The sequence below is a fragment of the Haematobia irritans genome, chromosome 3 (assembly GCF_050003625.1).
Source record: "Haematobia irritans isolate KBUSLIRL chromosome 3, ASM5000362v1, whole genome shotgun sequence".
NCBI classification, from domain to species: Eukaryota; Metazoa; Arthropoda; class Insecta; order Diptera; family Muscidae; genus Haematobia; species Haematobia irritans.
In genome coordinates, this window is record NC_134399.1 from 64,770,075 (window position 1) to 64,790,817 (window position 20,743).

Below are 20,743 nucleotides of genomic sequence, written 5' to 3' on the forward strand. Positions count from 1 at the left end.
AAACCACCCCTACTGAATTAGTAAACTTAAGCATTTGTGGGGTATCATTGGTATAGGTTTTGGAGAACATAAAGGGGGGTACATGTTTATGGGTGTCTTGTCACAATCTGAGCAGAAATGTCTAATATTACGAGCTATGGTTTATTTTGCACGAAAAGAGTTAGTATGCCTCTAATATTGAGTCCATTATTAAAAAAGAGGAAATCGGTCAATTAGTTGTGGGTAATAAATCCAAATTTCTGCAAATAGGGCAATAGATTTATGTAAGAGCTACATGAAAGTCTAAATACGATCAGCTAGTACATCAAAATTTGAAATTTGAATAACATAGTTTAATAAATAAGAGTATTATGACCAAATATGACAAAATCGAGCGATGCATATATATGGGACCTATATCTAAATCTGAACCAATTTGTATAATATTTTGCAGGTATGATTGATACCACAGAAGGTCACATTGTGTAAAATTTGAGTACGATCAGTTAATAAATGAGGCCCCTATGGTCAAAAATAAGGTTATTAGGGGCAAATTTTTCAAAATCGGACGATAAATATGTATGGGAGCTATATCTAAATTTGAACCGATTTCGATGAAATTTTGCACATACAGTTAGTGCTATAGAAGATTACATTTAGCCAACTTTGGTTACGATCGGTTGATAAATAAGGGTTTTACGGCCAAATTTGACCAAATCGGGCGATACATATATATGGGAGCTATATCTAAATCTAAACCGATTTCGATGAAATTGCGCACATACAGTAAGAGGTATAGAAGATTATATTTAGCCAACTTTGAGCACAATCGGTTGATAAATAAGGGTTTTACGGCCAAATTTGGTAAAATCGGGCGATACATATATATGGGAGCTATATCTAAATCTGAACCGATTTCGATTATTTTTAGAACATATTGTCAGTACCATAAACTATTAGAGTAAGCCAAGTTTTAGTAAGATCGCTTAATAAATAAGGTTTTTATGGACAAATTTGGGAAAATCGGGCGATACATATATATGGGAGCTATATCTAAATCTGAACCGATTTAGATGAAATTTTGCAGACTTAAAGAACGATGAGAAAGATTATCTTTTGCCAAATTTGGTGACGATCCGTTTGAAAACAAACGCAACGTGACCCCATTTGTCGAAATCGGGCGATACATATATATGGGAGCTATATCTAAATTTGATCCGATTTCTTCCAAATTCAATAGCGTTCGTCCTTGTTCCCAAAAAACTCCCTGTACCAAATTTCATCAAAATCGGTTAATAATTGCGACCGGAATCCTGTGAACAACAAATACATGGACAGACGGACGGATTCTAGAAGCCCAAGGAGTTAAATCTGGAGATCGGTCTATGTGGAAGCTATACTAAACCAACCAACCTCTTCCACGTCCTCTGTAAATTTCAAGTAAATTGGAAAAGTTTTAATTGTTTCTCTGTATGTGCTTAAGGAGAAGTGCATGTCTCCCTATGTCTTTTATTTTTCCCCTACCAAATATTAAAAAAAAATCAGGAACCTGATATAAATTTCATAACTCCAGTTTTGTTTTCACTGTACTTTAAAAAAAAGTCGGACAAAGGGGAGGACCCCCTCCCCGATCAAATATCGAAAAACAAAGTAGCGGATCTTTGTCTAGATGCCAACCTGAACCTTCAATGCAATTTCAAGCAAATCGGTCAAATTTGGTCCAATTTTCAAAAAGTCGGACAAAGGTTCACGACAAGGTGTAAAACAATGGTACCCTATTTTCACCACATGAGTGCCCCCTACGATCTCTGAAAGTTTCAAGTAAAATGGTTCAGCCGTTTCCGAGCTTACCCGGACCACACAAACAAACAAATAAACAAACATACTTTATATAGATTAGCTGTTTTATATTGCTGCAGTTAGTTGGACAAAATGGACAACCATTTTTCGGTTTGATATAAAGAACGGCAAACGTTAAGGTATGTGTGTGACATACGTAAATATATGAAATATCTGACATACATACATATATATGATTAATAATAATGGAAAGTCTTGCTTCGCACATAACTGAGAAATACTTGTGGTACCACGTGAAGTGAAGAGAATCTATGTTGTACTTTTTCTCAAGTACTTACATTTTTATTGTTCCTTTTTTTCGGAACACATATTGTTTCGGATAAGTACTTGGAGGTATTTGACAAGCAAGCAGGGTTGCCATTTTGGTCCGATCGGACCAAAATGGGTCCAAAAAATATTAATTTTTAAATTTGGTCCGATGGTCGGTTTGGTTGATTTTGGTCCATTTTCATCAAATCGATAATTTTTTCAAAATTTTATATTGAAATAAAATTTTGGCAAAATTTTCTGTAGAAATAGAATTTTAACAACATTTTCTATAGAAATAAAATTTTGTACAGAAATAAAATTTTGCGATAACTTTCTATAGAAATGACACCATGTACCTAAAAAATAAAATTTTTTTTAGAAATAAAAATTTTGAATAGAAAAAAAATTCCCTATCGACGTAAAATTTTAATTTAATTTAAATTGGAAAAATGGTCCGCTGCTACGAATTTTGGTCCAAATTTGGAAAAATGTTGGGGCAAAATAAAAATTCATTGTGGCAACGCTGCAAGCAAGTGTTCTCTTCACCTCACTACTTGCGCTCTGAGAGAAAAACAGTGTATGTACTATATTCGACAGCGAATTGCATATATGTAGTGAAAAGTTATTCGATGCAGACATCTAGTATTAGGCTTAAGAATTAACAAGTATATACGGGCGTAAGTTCGGCCAGGCCGAATCTTATGTACCCTCCACCATGGATTGCGTAGAAACTTCTACGAAAGACTGGCATTCACAATCGAATTACTTGGGCTGTGGTATCTTAAAACTTCTTAACATCGTTTTCTAAATTGTATGTTAGTCCATACGTGGTATATATTAGACAAAAAAGTTATGTATAGTTAAGTCTACTAATAATTACGAATCGTGCAAAAAGTCCATTTGCACGGTACGTAGAGAGCCAGAATTGATACACGGGGGTCGCTTATATGGGGGCTATATAGAATTATGCACTTGATATGGACCACTTTTTGTGTGATTGGGGATCGCTTTATCTGAGGGCTATATATAACTATAGACCGATATGGACCTAGTAAGGCATGATTGTTAACGGCCATATACTAGCACAATGTACCAAATTTCAACTCGGATGAAATTTGCTCCTCCAAGAGGCTCCAAAACCAAATCTCGGGATCGGTTTATATGGGCGCTATATATGATTATGGACTGATATGGACCACTTTTGGCATGGTTGTTAAATATCATCAACTACCACCACGTATCAAATTTCAGCCAGATCGGATGAATTTTGCTTCTCCAAACGCACCGGAGGTCAAATCTGGGGATCGGTTTATATGGGGGCTATATATTATTATGGACCGATTTCGACCAATTTTTGCATGGGCGTTTCAGGCCATATATTAACACCATGTACCAAATTTCAACCGAATCGGTTGAATTTTGCTCTTCCACGAGGCTCCGGAGGTCAAATCTGGTGATCGGTTTGTATGGGGGCTATATATAATTATGGACCGATGTGGACCAATTTTTGCATGGTTGTTACAGACCATATACTAACACCATGTACCAAATTTCAGCCGGATCGGATGAAATTTGCTTCTCTTAGAGGCTCGGCAATCCAAATCGCGTGATCTGTTTATATGGGGGCTATATCTAATTATGGACCGATGTGGACCAATTTTGGCATGGTTATTAGAGATCATATGCTGACACCATGTACCTAATTTCAACCGGATCGGATGAATTTTGCTCTTCCACGAGGCTCCGGAGGTCAAATCTGGTGATCGGTTTATATGGGGGCTATATATAATTATAGACCGATGTGGACCAATTTTTGCATGGTTGTTAGAGACCATATACTAATAACATGTACAAAATTTCAGCAGGATCGGATGAAATTTGCTTCTCTTAGAGGATCGGCAAGCCAAATTTGGGGGTTCGTTTATATGGGGGCTATACGTAAAAGTGGACCGATATGACCCATTTGCAATACCATCCGACCTACATCAATAACAACTACTTGTACCAAGTTTCAAGTCGATAGCTTGTTTGGTTCGGAAGTAGAGGTGTGCACGTGAGTAATAGTTTACTCACGCTCACGCACACTCACGCACGATATTTTTTGGTAGGACTCACGCTCACGCACACTCAAGAAAAGAAAATTTGTATTCACGCACACTCACGCACGAAAACGTCGTGACTCACAAAAAATACCGTGACTCACGAAAAATACCGTGAATCACGAAAAATATCGTTACACGAATAATTTTATAATTAATTTACCTTACCGAAGTGTCTGAAAACATGACCATTATTAAAATCAAAAGTGTTATTAAACTCTTAACATCTCAGGTGTCACTAGAATTGTAATTGAATTTAACTCTTAAGCGTTTTATGTTGGTGAGCAGGAATATTGTCGTGAGTGTAATTCGTTACTCACGCACACTCACGAAGATATTATTTTCGTGACTCACGCTCACGCATGACATTTTGGTTTGTTAATCACGCTCACTCACACTCACGCTGTTGTCATGAGCGTGACTCACGACTCACGCACGAATCACGAAAATTTTCGTGAGTCACGACAATTTCGTGTCACGTGCACACCTCTATTCGGAAGTTAGCGTGATTTCAACAGACGGACGGACGGACGGACATGCTCAGATCGACTCAGAATTTCACCACGACCCAGAATATATATACTTTATGGGGTCTTAGAGCAATATTTCGATGTATTACAAACGGATTGACAAAGTTAATATACCCCCTTCCTATGGTGGAGGGTAAAAAAAGAAAGTATAAAAAACACAACCTTCTCCGTGACAATGTTTATTTCAACATTGCCGTGACCAGGATTCGAACCTGGGTTACTACGGCCACAACGTAGGGTCCTAACCACTAGACGATCACGGCTACCGAAGGCGTAATGATTCATGTTGTTAAAAGCTCATATAACAAAGCAGCAGCGTTTTTGAATCATGCGCAATATGTACTAAAAAAGCTTTTCTTTCGTAAAGCTTACAGCAGACCAAAAGTTTTTCCACTGACAACTCACTCATGGTATTCACTGCTTCAACACAACTCGCCTGACGGTTTGAGGGGTGATACAAAAAAAAACACAAACGCCAGCCACTAGCGATATGATACACTCATCCACATAAACACAAGTACTTCATTATGTTATGCGGTCATATCCATTGTTGTCGTGCTTTGAAAAGGTGAAAGCTGGCTAATATAGATTTGTAAAATAAAAAAAAAACATTCTGGTTTACGACCGAAGAAAGTACACAGTAAAAAAAATATTACACTACCAGAAATTGTTATATTCCGGTAGCGGGAAAGACTTGAAATGTTCAGGGAAGGTTATGGGTGGTGTCTAGACAAAGATGCAATATTTTATTTGCAGAGGACATGGGGGAAGATTATGAAGTTAACCCTCTGTAGCTAATTTTAACAATATAACTGTCGTGGGCAGAGAATGAAGCCGACCCATTTTTGTCGGCGGCGGCTTGACGGCTAAGCCGATAAAAAATTGTCTGTTCGGCGGCGCAAAATTATCTATTATAAAATCAATTTTAAGTTTTCCGAATTGTAATGAGATTAGTTGTACAACCAATCTTACAATCAAATTTACATTTCATTCAAATTTTTTGAGCTACATTTTTGTAAAACTATTATAGCAACTTGATACTAATTGATTGAAAGTGGAAAGTTCAAAATTTTGGCAAAAACTATAACAAATATTATTAAATTTTTCTGATATAAATCAATATTTTAGATTAATTGGCGGCTAAATTTGAGTCGAGATGAGTCGACATATTCGGCGGCGGCGTCGACTGATAAAAACGGGTCGGCGACGGCTAAAATCGGCGGCGCGACTCGTCGGCTTCATTCTCTGGTCGTGGGGTCCAGCAGACCTCATTTCTAAAGTGATATCCTACGCTAACATTTCTGATCAAACAGTTTTTGGTCATATTTTAAAATAAAGAGAAAATGTACTGAGAGCGGAGAGATCGAATAGACGCATGAAAATTTATTTTGCGGTGTCTGTCAGACTACGACATCAGCTACAGAGGGTTAATAACATACAGTAGGTATCGGATATAAGCACATGTCACGTAATAAAAAAACGCATATAATGTAGCAAAAACCCATAGGCTTGTCAGATGGTCGGGATTCGCCTGATTTATCCCGGAATTTTGTCTCCAGGAAGTGTCCCGAATCTTTCACAAAATCCCGGATTTCAATTACACAATTTCAATTACTCAATGTGCATATACTTCAATTTTCCGATTTTCTAGCCATGATACGATTTGAAATTAAATCGCTTTCAAAATTAATTTTTATGTTTGTTATTTTGATTTCAGATTAAAACAATGCGTTCACTAAACTACATGAGTAGTTTAACCAACAGAGGACAAGTATATTTGTAAAATTTATTTGGGCAAAGCTCTTTAGACTGCAAGATGGTTTGATGTACGGCCGTGTTTTCATCACGTGCTATCAAAGTTCATTAAAAACAACTTAAATTTCCAAATTCAGACTCGACTTCAAGTAGAAATTATTCTATGTTTTAAATAAAACCATGTTTTAACGCTTTTTTGCTTTGTAATCAAGATACAAACCCCAAAATTTAAAGACGATTTCATTAACTTGGAAGAATTTTTCAGAATTCAATCAGATTTCCATCATCATTGATTCATCTATATTTTCTTGGTCTATGATGAAAGCAGAGAATGAAGCCGACCCATTTTTGTCGGCGGCGGCTTGACGGCTAAGCCGATATAAATAAGTCTCTTCGGCGGCGGACAATTATCCATTATAAAATCAATTTGAAGTTATTCGAATGGTAATGAGATTAGTTGTACAATCAATCTTACAATCAAATTTACATTTCATTCAAATTTTCTGAGGTAAATGTTTGCAAAATTATTATACCACTTTGAAATAGATTGATTGGGGGTGAAAGGCTCAAAATTTTGACTAAAATTACTACAATTATTAATAAAGTTTTTTGATTTAAACTAATATTTTTGATTAATTGGCGGCTAAATTTGAGTCGTGATGAGCCGACATATTCGGCGGCGGCGTCGACTGGCAAAAAATGACCGGCGGCGACTGAAATCGGCGGCTTCATTCTCTGGATGAAAGGAATGAAAAGTGAATTTGATTGTAAGATTGGTTGTACAACTAATCTCATTACAATTTCGAAAACTTTAAATTGATTTTATAATAGATAATTTTGCGCCGCCGAATAGACAATTTTTTATCGGCTTAGCCGCCACCGCCGGAGGCAAAAATTTAGACACCGCCGACCAAAATGGGTCGGCTTCATTCTCTGGTTACAAGCAATTCAATAATATTTCCAGCTAAATACGAGTAAACTGTTGAAATAATATTTCAATAGAAAAGTCTATACGTTTAGTTATTTATCTTTTTATACCCACCACCATAGAATGGTGATGGGGGTATAATAAGTTTGTCATTCCGTGTGTAACACATCGAAATATCGATTTCCGGCTACATAAAGTATATATATTCTTGATCAGGGAGAAATTCTAAGACAATATAAGCATGTCCGTCTGTCTGTGTGTCTGTTGTAATCACGCTACAGCTTTCAATAATGGCGCTATCGTCCTGAAATTTGGCACAGATTCGTTTTTTGTTTGCAGGCAGGCCAAGTTCGAAAATGAGATATATCGGTACAAGTTTTGATATAGTCCCCATATAAACCGACTTCCCGATTTGGGGTTTATAAAAACCGTAGTTTTTATCCAATTTGCCTGAAATTGAAAATCTTTTTTGGTCTTGAGAACCATAAAAAGGTGTGCCGAAAATGGTGCCCATCGGTCCATGTTTTGGTATAGGCGCCATGTAGACAGATCTCCCGATTTTGCTTCTTATGTGTCTAGAAACTGTATTTTCTATTCGATTTGCTGAAATTGAAAATCTAGAGGTATTTTAGGACCATAAAGAGGTGTGCCGAAAATGGTCCGTATCAGTCCATGTTTTGGTATAGGCGCCATGTAGACCGATCCCCCGATTTTTATTCTTTGGCTTCTGTAAACTGTATTTATTACCCGATTTGCCTGAAATTGGAAATCTAGAGGTATTTTTAGACCACAAATAGGTGTGCCGAAATTGAGGTGTACGGGTCCATGTTTTTGGTATAACCCCCATATAGACCGATCTCCCGATTTTACTTCTTGAGCGTCCAAAGGGTGATACGGTCAAAATTTGGTCAAGGGAAAACGCGTGTAAATCGGTGAAATCGTTTATTTAAAAAATCAAATTAAATTTCTTTTTAAAGTTCAATTAGAATAAAATTCAGGAAAAATATTCAGTTAGGCTTTCGCTTTTCCAAATCCGAATTGCCGGGCCTCACGCTTGACACCTGCCATCAGATTTTGTACAGCCACCTTGTCCACCTTCTTCGCCGCAGAAAGCCAGTTTGCCTTGAACTGCTGCTCGTTCTTAGCAGTTTTTTTGGTCTTCTTTAGGTTCCGCTTGACAATAGCCCAATATTTCTCAATTGGGCGGAGCTCTGGCGTGTTGGGAGGGTTCTTGTCCTTGGGAACCACCTGCACGTTGTTGGCGGCGTACCACTCCATGGCCTTTTTACCGTAATGGCAAGATGCCAAATCCGGCCAAAACAGTACGGTCAGGAAAGGCAGAAGACGTTTATTCAAACACTCTTTCACGTAAATTTCTTGGTTGACAGTCCCGGAAGCTATGAAAATGCTGCTTTTCAAGCCACAGGTACAGATGGCTTGCCAAGCCAGATATTTCTTTGCGAACTTTGACAGTTTTATGTGCTTGAAAATATCTGCTACCTTTCCCCTTCCTTTTGCCGTATAAAACTCCTGTCCCGGAAGCTGCTTGTAGTCGGCTTTGACGTAGGTTTCGTCGTCCATTACCACGCAGTCAAACTTCGTCAGCATCGTCGTGTACAGCCTCCGGGATCGCGCTTTGGCCGTCGTATTTTGTTTATCATCGCGATTTGGAGTCACTACCTTCTTGTAAGTCGATAGTCCGGCTCGTTTTTTGGCTCGATGCACGGTTGTAGACGATACACCCAGCTTATTTGCGGCATCTCGGAGATAGAGGTTAGGGTTTCGCTTGAAACTACCGGCAACTCTCTTTGTCGTCTCAGCGGCTTCTGATTTTCGATTTCCCCCCGATCCAGACTTCCTGGCTGTCGACAAACGTTCCCCAAACACTTTAATTACATTTGTAACGGTTGATTTGGCAACTTTTAGCGATTTTGCCAGGTTTGCGTGCGAGTAGCTCGGACAACTGAAGAGTGAATTCCAAAATAAAAATAGGAGCACCATTCTACACACACACACCATCAAAATGAGGCGTGTTCAGGTTTTTTAAATGCAAAATTGAAAGAAATACGTCAAGTTTATATTGACCAAATTTTGACCGTATCACCCTTTAACTCCTATTTTCCTTACGTTGAACTGTGTGACGCTGACGCAAACTGTATGATATTTGAGAGAAGCGCCAACAAAAACGGCATGATATTAGAGAAATTTTCCTCATGACTGCCACCCACGAAACAATTTCGCTTCACAGTTTTGCCCTCTTGTCTTTTTATTCTCTCTGGTGCAAATCCCGTCGGTGGTGCCAGATTTCATTTTGATGAAGTGAAGTTCCCGCAACGTTCCAATCTCCTGTATGTTCCGCTTGATATTTATTCCCTGCGCCACACTGTGGAACAGGGTATTATAAGTTAGTGCATATGTTTGTAACACCCAGAAGGAGGGTGTTACAAACATGGCAATAATGCTCAGGGTGGGTCCCTGAGTCGATATAACTATGACCGTCTGTCTGTCCGTCCGTCCGTCTGTCTGTGAACACATTTTTGTGATCATAGTCTAGGTCGCAATTTAAGTCCAATCCCCTTCAAATTTGGCACATGTTCCTAACTTGGGTGATGTTGGAAGAAATCGGTTCAGATTTAGATATAGCTCCCATATATATCTTTCGCCCGATATGCACTAATGTGGACCCAGCAGCCAGAGTTTTATACCGATTTGCTTGAAATTTTGTACAAACATAACACTTAGTCGTATAGTCAAGTGTGCAAAATTTGATTGAAATCGGTTCAGATTTAGATATAGCTCCCATATATATCTTTCGCCCGATATGGACTTATATGGCCCCAGAAGCCAGAGTTTTGGCCCAATTTGGTTGAAATGTTGCACTATGAGTACAATTAGTAATATAGTCATGTATGCAAAAATTGAAATCGGTTCAGATTTAGATATAGCTCCCATATATATGTTTTTCTGATTTCGTCAAAAATGGTCAAAATACCAAAATTTTCCTTGTTAAATCGCCACTGCTTAGTCGAAAAGTTGTAAAAATGACTTTAATTTTCTTAAACTACATATATATCGAGCGATTTTTTACTAAAATTGTGTTCCACCCTAGTGCATTAGCCAACTTAAATTTTGAGTCTATATATTTTGTAAAAGTCTATCAAATTCTGTCCAAATCGAGTGGTATTTAAATGTATGTATTTGGGACAAACCTATATATACAGCACCCAACACATTTGACGGATGTGATATGGTATCGAAAATTTATATCTACAAAATGGTGCAGGGTATAATATAGTCGGCCCCGCCCGACTTTAGACTTTCCTTACTTGTTTTTTACTAAAATTGTGTTCCACCCTAGTGCATTAGCCAACTTCAATTTTGAGTCTATAGATTTTGTAAAAGTCTATCAAATTCTGTCCAGATCGAGTGATATTTAAATGTATGTATTTGGGACAAACCTTTGATGGATGTGATATGGTATCGAAAATTTAGATCTACAAAGTGGTGCAGGGTGTAATATAGTCGGCCCCGTCTGACTTTAGACTTTCCTTACTTGTTTAATTTTTAAATCAGAAAACACACGGCCAATTTCTCATATTCGATGCGAATGCTTTCGTTCGACTAGAACAGCCGAGTCGGGATGCCGAAAAAATCCCGGGATCCCGGGATTCAATATTTTGCAATCGGCTTCACTCGAACTTAATACCCACCTTTAGTGAAATATAGGGTTTAAATTTTCTTGATTGAACCTATTTCATATTGCTTTAATACTCAACAAAAGATTATATGGATTTCCTTTTTATTTACTTCATGCCTTTAACTAACCTCTTAAAAATATCAAGGTATCCAAAATTTCATCAGATATACGCAATCTTTTCTTATTACTGATGAAAAACATATCTTACAGTCTACACTGGCCTAAGGGTTGTTTATACTGAAGGAAGACACCAATTTATTAAAAAAAATCCTAAAACGCCACAAATTTAACAAATTTTGATTATTTTCGGTATCCCAAAAAATCCTGGGATCAAAATAATTTTCGGGATCCGGGATAAATGCCGTAGCGAAAATCCAGGGATTTCGGGACGGGATTAATCACTTATAGCAAAAATAGTTAAAAATATTCATTTTTGTAAAAAGAAATGCTTCCACCGTGACAATGTTTATTTCAACATTGCCGTGACCAGGATTCGAACCTGGGTTACTACGGCCACAACGTAGGGTCCTAACCACTAGACGATCACGGCTACTGAAAGCTTATGTAGCGCTGCCACCAAAGTACCAGGTCCAGAGTCGAGTTATGTAGATCTGATTATGATTAAAAATTATATATAATGTCGTTTCAGCAACTTCATTAATTTTTATTAATTAACTTGTCGTGACCAGAGTATTTTATGTCATAATCTTTTACATTAAAAAAAAAATATTAAAATATCTCGTGAAAAAAAACCTTCTCCGTGACAATGTTTGTTTCAACATTGCCGTGACCAGGATTCGAACCTGGGTTACTACGGCCACAACGTAGGGTCCTAACCACTAGACGATCACGGCTACCGAAGGCATGTGGCCATCGCTGTAAAATGATTGTTTGTTGGAGTCACAGTGAAAGCTTTAACTTAACCTATATGCACAAACAAACGATATAAACAAAAGTCAATGATTGTTCAAAGTGCTGCTACTTTGTACTTAATTGAAGCAATGCTCATTGTGATGATGGGGAGGTTTGTATTGTATGTGTACTCTGTGAACATTAACATTAGATAAATGTTCGAAATCAAATCGTTTTCCAGCATTAATAAATTTATTTGATTAAAATTAGATTTTTTTCCATTTTTAATACATCATTGATAGAAAATAGTTTTTAAAAGTTCTTCAGAAAAGTGATTATTATTATAATTATTCTAGTACGTAAATTAGATATATCTAATTTCTAATAATATACATATATGTATGTACAGTGTCGCTCAAAACAAAACTCATGTGCAGAAGGCAGTGTTACCGTGTGCTACTTTAGTCGCATTTTGCAACTTTTCTGACGTCATGCGACTTTTTTAAAATATCGAAAACGTGCGACTTTAGTCGCATACTGAAGTGTTTAAATTTGAAGCAATTTTTATAAATGGGAATTCATTGTTAAGTCGTTGTTTTATTGCATACCATTTTAACCACTAGTGTCAGAGAGATATCAAATTTGACATTTGAGAAGTTGCAAGTTTTTGCTAGGGATTTTTTCCCAGTAAAAAATTGCAAAAGTTAGTCATAAACAAATCATACGTGCAACGTATTTCACGGTGTCAATTAGAAGTGTATTATAAAAAATAAATTCTTTTGTAATTTTAATAGATTTCACAAAAAAAAAAAAAAAAAAAAAATTAATTGATACTATTAATGTTTGTGATAGATTTCTGTTTCAATTAAAAAAATTATTGAATCAATTAAATTTTTAATTGAATATTTTTTAAAACTCAATTAAGACTTTAATTGGAAAACTTTTCGTGAATTTTTTTTCTGTGTTAAAAGCATATTAGAAAAAACGCATACGAATGTTTAACAGAACAAAATGGCGTTTCGTATTTTTTATATATTTCTTTGATATAAAGTATGGATTTTATACCAAATATTAGTTCATGTTCAATTATACAAGTTATCTAACCTAAATAGGTAATATTATGGGCAAAATGCGAAAAAGTGCACATATTTTGCAAGAAAGAAAGCGTCATTAAATACCCACCACCTGAATCAAATAAAACACTTTGAAACCGCATTGTAGCCACGGTTGCCACTCGTGCCATAAATAATTTACCAAAATTTAAATAAAATTTTACTACAAATCTAACAAATTTAAAAACTCTTATTTTGAGGAAAATTTTCATTTCTATGGGCAATTTTGTCACAATTTTATTTCTATAGAAAATTTAGCCAAAATTTTATTTCAATAGAAATTTTTGTTAAAATTTACTTTCTATAGAAAATTTTTCCAAAATTTTATTTCCATAGAAAAATTTTTCAAAATTTTATTTCTATAGAAAATTTTTCAAAAATTTTATTTCTATAGAAATTGTTTTCAACATTTTATTTCTATAGAAAATTTGTCAACATTTGTATACCCTGCGCCACACTGTGGAACAGGGTATTATAAGTTAGTGCATATTTTGTAACACCCAGAAGGAGACGAGATAGACACATGGTGTCTGTGGCAATAATGCTCAGGGGGGGTCCCTGAGTCGATATAACCATGTCCGTCTGTCTGTAAACACATTTTTGTGATCAAAGTCTAGGTCGCAATTTAAGTCCAATCGCTTTCAAATTTAGCACATGTTCCTAATTTGGGTCAGAATAGAACCCTATTGATTTTGGAAGAAATCGGTTCAGATTTAGATATAGCTCCCATATATATCTTTCGCCCGATATCCACTAATATGGACCCAGTAGCCAGAGTTTTATACCGATTTGCTTGAAATTTAGTACAAACATAACACTTAGTCGTATAGTCAAGTGTGCAAAATTTGATTGAAATCGGTTCAGATTTAGATATAGCTCCCATATATATCTTTCGCCCGATATGGAATAATATGGTCCTAGAAGCCAGAGTTTTGGCCCAATTTGTTGGAAATTTTGCACTAGGAGTACAATTAGTAGTATAGTCAAGTGTGCAAAATTTGATTGAAATCGGTTCAGATTTAGATATAGCTCCCATATATACCTTTCGTCCGATATGGACTAATATGGTCCTAGAAGCCACAGTTTTGGCCCAATTTGTTTGAAATTTTGCACTAGGAGTACAATTAGGAGTGCAGTTAAGTGTGCAAAATTTGATTGAAATCGGTTCCGATTTATATATAGCTCCCATATATATCTTTCGCCCGATTTACACTCATATGACCACAGAGGCCAATTTTTTACTCCGATTTAGTTGAACTTTTGCACAGGGAGTAGAATTAGCATTGTAGCTATGCGTGCCAAATTTGGTTGAAATCGGTTCAGATTTAGATATAGCTCCCATATATATGTTTTTCTGATTTCGACAAAAATGGTCAAAATACCAACATTTTCCTTGTAAAATCGCCACTGCTTAGTCGAAAAGGTGTAAAAATGACTATAATTTTCCTAAACTTCTAATACATATATATCGAGCGATAAATCATAAATAAAATTTTGCGAAATTACCTTAAAATTGCTTCAGGTTTAAATGTTTCCGATATTTTTATACCCTGCGCCACACTGTGGAACAGGGTATTATTTTTACTAACATTGTGTTCCACCCTAGTGCATTAGCCGACTTAAATTTTGAGTCTATAGATTTTGTAGAAGTCTATCAAATTCTGTCCAGATCGAGTGATATTTAAATGTATGGATTTGGGACAAACCTTTAATGGATGTGATATGGTATCGAAAATTTAGATCTACAAAGTGGTGCAGGGTATAATATAGTCGGCCCCGCCCGACTTTAGACTTTCCTTACTTGTTTTTTACTAAAATTGTGTTCCACCCTAGTGCATTAGCCAACTTCAATTTTGAGTCTATAGATTTTGTAAAAGTCTATCAAATTCTGTCCAGATCGAGTGATATTTAAATGTATGGATTTGGGACAAACCTTTAATGGATGTGATATGGTATCGAAAATTTAGATCTACAAAGTGGTGCAGGGTGTAATATAGTCGGCCCCGTCCGACTTTAGACTTTCCTTACTTGTTTCTACAGAAAGTTTTGTCAAACATTTATTTCTATAGAAATTTAATAAAAATTTTATTTCTATAGAAAATTTTATCAAAATCTTATTTCCATAAAAATTGAATTTCCTCTTAGTTGGAGAGGACTATTTTACACAATCTACCAAAACATCAAGTATTCTACCAATCTACCAAACCATTTACCATTTTTGGTAGAATTCTATCAACTGTGGCAACCGTGCTTGTAGCCCGATATAGCGCGTTATTTGAAAATATGTCGAATTTCAGGGGGATTTGATAAAACATACCCTCTCGGTACGTTAGAGGAATCCGATGTAATGACTCCTTTCATATGATTTGAAATTTAAATTCTGCCGATTTTTACACCATTACTCGATTGAGCTAGTTAAGTAAAATTGGGCAAGTTGTGTAGCGGTTTATACGAGTGCTATATAAAACAATTAGCGATATAAACGCAATTTTGCATATATCTGTATGGACCTAAAATACCTCGACATTTCCACTTTCAGGACAGTTGGATAAAACTTTTGCTGTCTAGAATATCGACAAGTCAACTCGTAAGAACGTTTTATACCAAAACGTCAATCGATTTGAATGCGACATCGATCTTCGCGGTCCCAAAATACAAATCAGATAAAAATTGCTCTGTCTAGAAGCCGAAGAAATTAAATCGGCACGATATAAGCCAAATACGACATAACTTTTTATGGTCCTAAAATATCTCTAGATTGTAGGTCTTTGTGGACCTAAAATATCTTTATATTTCTATTTTCAGGCCACTCGATTTTCGAAAATTAAATCGATTTTTATTTACGGTTTCAAGACAATCTGACAAAAAATTGTGGGGTCTAGCTGCAAGTAATCGAATCGGGGACTATATCAACACTTGGACCGATACAGCCCATCTTCGAATTTGACTCGCTAGCAGACAACAAAACTTGTCAGTTCCAAGTTTCAAGGCGTCAGTAGCGTGATTATCACAGACAGCAGACGGACCCGTGTAAAAATTGGGGATATGATTATATATATATATTATAGATATGATTATATCTCGAAATAGACCAAAACACTAAATTAAAAGTACAAATATATTTATGAAGACGATTATATTTTGATCAAGTCTTCCCGTGTAAAAATTGGGGGTTCTAATCAAATATGATTAGATCTCAAAATTTGCCCTTTTAGATATATGCCCACATATAATGAGATAGAATTATATATAAATGTATTTAATTCCATATATGACCAGATCTAACATCAGATCCAATTATACATAGAAATACATATAATTATATCTAAGTCACTAGATCTAGACGAATATTGAGATCTGACCAGATCTAACTCCATAGTAATTAGATATGATCAGATCTTACCATTTTTCGGATCTACTCATATCTAATTGTATCAAATTTAATCTCTCGATTTTTACTCGGGGAACGATTTTTACTCGGGGAACGAAATCCTTGTAACGTTTGTTATAAATCCCGGCTTATTTACTCTTTATGAAAATACTTTATAACAAAGGGCAATTTCGTTTGTCTAAAATTTCGTTCCAGATGAAATTATTTTTTCTTTGGGTGTATTTCATATTATGCTTTTATTTAAATAACCATTGACAGCGTCTCCTACACGTCAAATTATAACTTCATTATAGCCGCTAGTAAAACACTTACATCGATTGCCATGGACATAAGCGCCGACTGCCCTAAAAGAAAAATAATTCATCATCAGGTAACAAGCAATCAAATCATGTGTGGACACCGATTGAACATCGCATCTCATTAAAAATTCGTTAAAATTCTATAAATCATTTATTCGTTTTTTTTTCTTTCTCAATATTCTGCCGATTAGAGTAACCTAGCTCTTATAATCGCAATGTGTGATTCGCCGGTAGTAACCACAGTCACCACAATGAGGGCTATAAGAGAGTAAAGTAACCAGTGTTGCCACATCAAGGTCAAAAATGAAAACTCTGCATTGCCGTTGATGTGTCCAAACATGCAAAGAGCAATCGGTGGCAATTTAAGGGATAACTGAGAAGGGCACAACCAACCATCCTTAGATTCAAAGCTTTCGTTTGTTCTGTTTCAATCATAGTATGAACATACTATTCAGTCTATTGTGATACCACAGTGGTGAATTTCTCACTTATTACTGAGCTCTAACCGATTCCATATTTAGCTCAATGACAAGGGACCTAATTTTTGTAGCCCATTCTGAATGGGGTTTCACGTAACAATGAAATCAATTAAGCCAAGTACTAAGTTCACGTTTTCGCACGTAAATGCATTATAAACAAGTGAGGAAAGTCTAAAGTCGGGCGGGACCGATTATATTATACCCTGTACCAATTTGTAGATCCACATTTTCGCCATATTAAATCCGTCAAATGTGTTGAGTGCTATATATAAAGGTTTCTGTTCCCCTATACATGCATTTAAATCTGACTTGACCTGGACAAAATTTGTTAGATTTCCAAAAAACTATAGACTTAAACTTTCAGTCGGCTAATCCCCTGGGGTGGAACACAATGTTAATAAAAATATGGAAAACATTTAAATCTGAAGCAATTTTTAGGCAACTTGGCCAAAGTGTATTTATGATTTATCGGTCGATAGCTATGTATTAGAAGTATAGGACTAGTAAAGTAATTTTACACGTTTTCGACTTAGCAGCGGCGATTTTGCAAGGAAAATTTGGGTATTTTGGCCATTTTTGCCGAAATAAGAAAAACATATATATGGAGCTATATTTAAATCTGAACCGATTTCAACTAAATTTGGTAAGCATAGTTACAATGTTATTTCTACTACCTGTGCGAAATTTCACGTAAATCGTATTACAACTTTGACCTATTTTATCATATGAGTGGCCATATACTCGTACACCGAAAGAAAAAGCGTTCGTCACATTGACGATTGAGTTTCATCAATGCGTTTTCGTCTATGCGATGAAAAGTTTCGTCCATGGGAGTATTTCGGTAGTCCACGTGACGAAATCAATCATCAAAGTCAATTTTTGTTCTTTTCATAGTTCGTCACATTGATGATCTAGTTTCGTCTATGAGACGAAATTATTTTCTTCCCGATTCAGCGAAAGTTAACCAACATTAGGGATGCCAGATTTTGAAGAGGAAAAAAGAGCACATTCAGCTTATAAAAAGAGCACATACGAAAAGAATAGAGCACACTTTTCCAAATAAAAGAAAAACATTTATTTCCAATTTATTGAAATATAATTCATTTAAACATAGCAAAATGGTTCATACCATAAACATAAAATAACCCACATTCAACTCAAGCTAATTTTCTTACAATACTCTTTAAGTCATTTTTTGGTGTTTTTGTGAAAAACGTTATTGAAGAAGTTTGTTTACATTTAGAACAGAGTACAAAGTGAAGAAGCAACATCTTCTGCGACTCTGATATATAAAGTAAAACACTATTTAATTAGAAAATAACGGCTAGGAAAATCTATTAGTGCGACATTTACGTATTTTCAGTTACTTTTACCATTTATTGAATCGCGCGTGATTAATATTTGTTGTGATGCAAAAAAAGAGCACTTTTGCGTGCTCTTTTGGCCTGTCTTGTTTTAAGAGCACATTAAGTAAAAAAGAGCACATGTGCTCTTTAAAAGAGCACGTCTGGCATCCCTAACCAACATTAACATTTGATTTAAATTAATTTCGTTTATATGAAGTCCCAATATATGAATTACACATATTAATAGAAGTTGGAAAAAGTTTTAAGTGTTTTATTTTCATGATGTATCAAGGATGCTGGTTTTCGTCAATGCGATGAAAGAATCTTCAAATTGATGAAACACACTCTTCTCTGAAATGTGTATCAAAAAATCTCAATGCTAACTAAAACATAAAACGATATACGGTGTATATAGTATATAGATGTTTGTAATTTACATTTTTCCATTAGTACTAAAGTGAAACACCTAAAAGTCGTATCAATAGTCAATGGGACGAAACAGTGTTCAATGTGATGATAAAATTCATACGTTCTGTAGATGTGTGTTTATTTCTCTACCTAAAAAACACACACACAACCAAATGCGTTTGCTACGTTTTGTTTTTAAAATAACTGTACACAGCTTTTATTAGTGAGAGCTAAGTTATTTTTGTTGGATATTTTATGCTCTCTCCAGATTTAACTTAACTCAAACGAGTATTTGAGCAAACATTTGTTCACATGTTTGTCTTTAAGTTGGCTTCCAAGACATATGAGAACAATAAAAGTCGTCAAATTGACGAAAATAGTAATCAAATAGACGAAAAGTTGCATCTACTCCGTTAACATGTATTTAAATACTAATGCAATAACACATCCATACGTAGTTGTGTGGTAGAAATATTGTTTTTTTTTCTTTGCGGTAAGAACATTTCAAATGGTTCCTCTCAGTTGTTGAGTTTAGTTCAAAGTGTAAAGGTGGTCGCGCGTGCCGAAAATAAAGGGCTAATGCTTAAAGATGTGAAAGTGAAAAGAAAAACAAAAATGTGAGTAAAAATAAAAAAACATGAAGTGTTATATATGGAAAAAAAAAATTTAACCAAAATGACGACTTTTTTATTTGTTGGTCAATTTTTTTTTAACATTTATATGTTATATGTTTATGGAAGTATTTCTAAATTTACAGATAAATGCCGCAACATTTTTCGTTCTGTGAAAACCGAATACGGATAAAGAAATTAAAGAATAAAGATTAATTGGATGAGCAAACAATTCAAAACGAAAAGGAACAGTTGGCCACAAAAAGGGTGAGTTAAATTTTGTTCTAAAAAGATCAAATATATTTTACAATAATTTAAAATTTCATTTTTTAAATTCTTCTTTATAATTTTTTTACTCCACAGGATGAACCCATAAAACTTTTCATCCTTGGTGATCTAAACACTAATTAAGGTAACAGAATGTTTGTGTGTCTAGATGGTCAATTTATCAAAATCAACAGCTTTGGTAGATGTGTATGAACAATTTTGTATACGTTTTTACTTCGTTAGTTGTACATATTTCAAATAAATAAAATTTAAATTTAATTAAGATAAAAAACAATATGGTTCTTTATTAAAAGTGTCGTAGAAAATATTTCTAATAATCAATTTATCAATTTGATGTTTACATCGTATTGATGAATCTATTACATCATATTGATGAATGGAATACGTCAAATTTAGGGAAAGAGTTCATCGCTATGACGATGGCGTTTGTAGCGATGACGAACGAGAATCGTACTTTTGAAGAATTGCATCATCGCATGGATGAAAGAGAATAATCGCAGATACGAAAAATATAATCAAATAGATGAAATACATTCATCATCTGGACGTAACATAGTTGTATATGGGATGTAAATAAGTTCATCACAGGGATGATTTCAATTCATCGCTATGACGAAAAAATCGTCAATGGGATGAAATGTTACGTTAGCTCATTTTTGACGAAAAATTCGTCACCGTGATGTAAAGATTCATCCTCATGACGTACTTTTTCCTTTCAGTGTAAGAAGATATCGGGCGAAAGATGTATATGGGAGCTATATCTAAAACGGAACCGATTTCTTCCAAAATCAATAGGGTTCTATTCTGACCCAAAATACATACTTGTGCCAAATTTGAAGTCGATTGTGCCAAAATTGCGA

At 35.3% G+C, this 20,743-nt stretch overlaps 1 long non-coding RNA gene and 3 other non-coding genes across 4 annotated transcripts; 1 reads left to right on the forward strand and 3 right to left on the reverse strand.

The window, feature by feature from the left end:
* Nucleotides 1–4,908: 4,908 nt before the first annotated feature.
* TRNAH-GUG (transfer RNA histidin (anticodon GUG)) lies at nt 4,909–4,980 on the reverse strand. Its single transcript has one exon. It is a non-coding gene; the product is annotated as a tRNA-His (tRNA).
* Nucleotides 4,981–11,575: 6,595 nt separating this feature from the next.
* On the reverse strand, nt 11,576–11,647 carry TRNAH-GUG (transfer RNA histidin (anticodon GUG)). The gene has a single exon. It is a non-coding gene; the product is annotated as a tRNA-His (tRNA).
* A 232-nt stretch (nt 11,648–11,879) lies between these two features.
* Nucleotides 11,880–11,951, reverse strand: TRNAH-GUG (transfer RNA histidin (anticodon GUG)). Its single transcript has one exon. It is a non-coding gene; the product is annotated as a tRNA-His (tRNA).
* Nucleotides 11,952–19,506: 7,555 nt separating this feature from the next.
* On the forward strand, nt 19,507–20,136 carry LOC142228345 (uncharacterized). Its single transcript, XR_012720142.1, has 3 exons — nt 19,507–19,601; nt 19,742–19,862; nt 19,959–20,136. It is a non-coding gene; the product is annotated as an uncharacterized LOC142228345 (long non-coding RNA).
* Nucleotides 20,137–20,743: the final 607 nt, after the last annotated feature.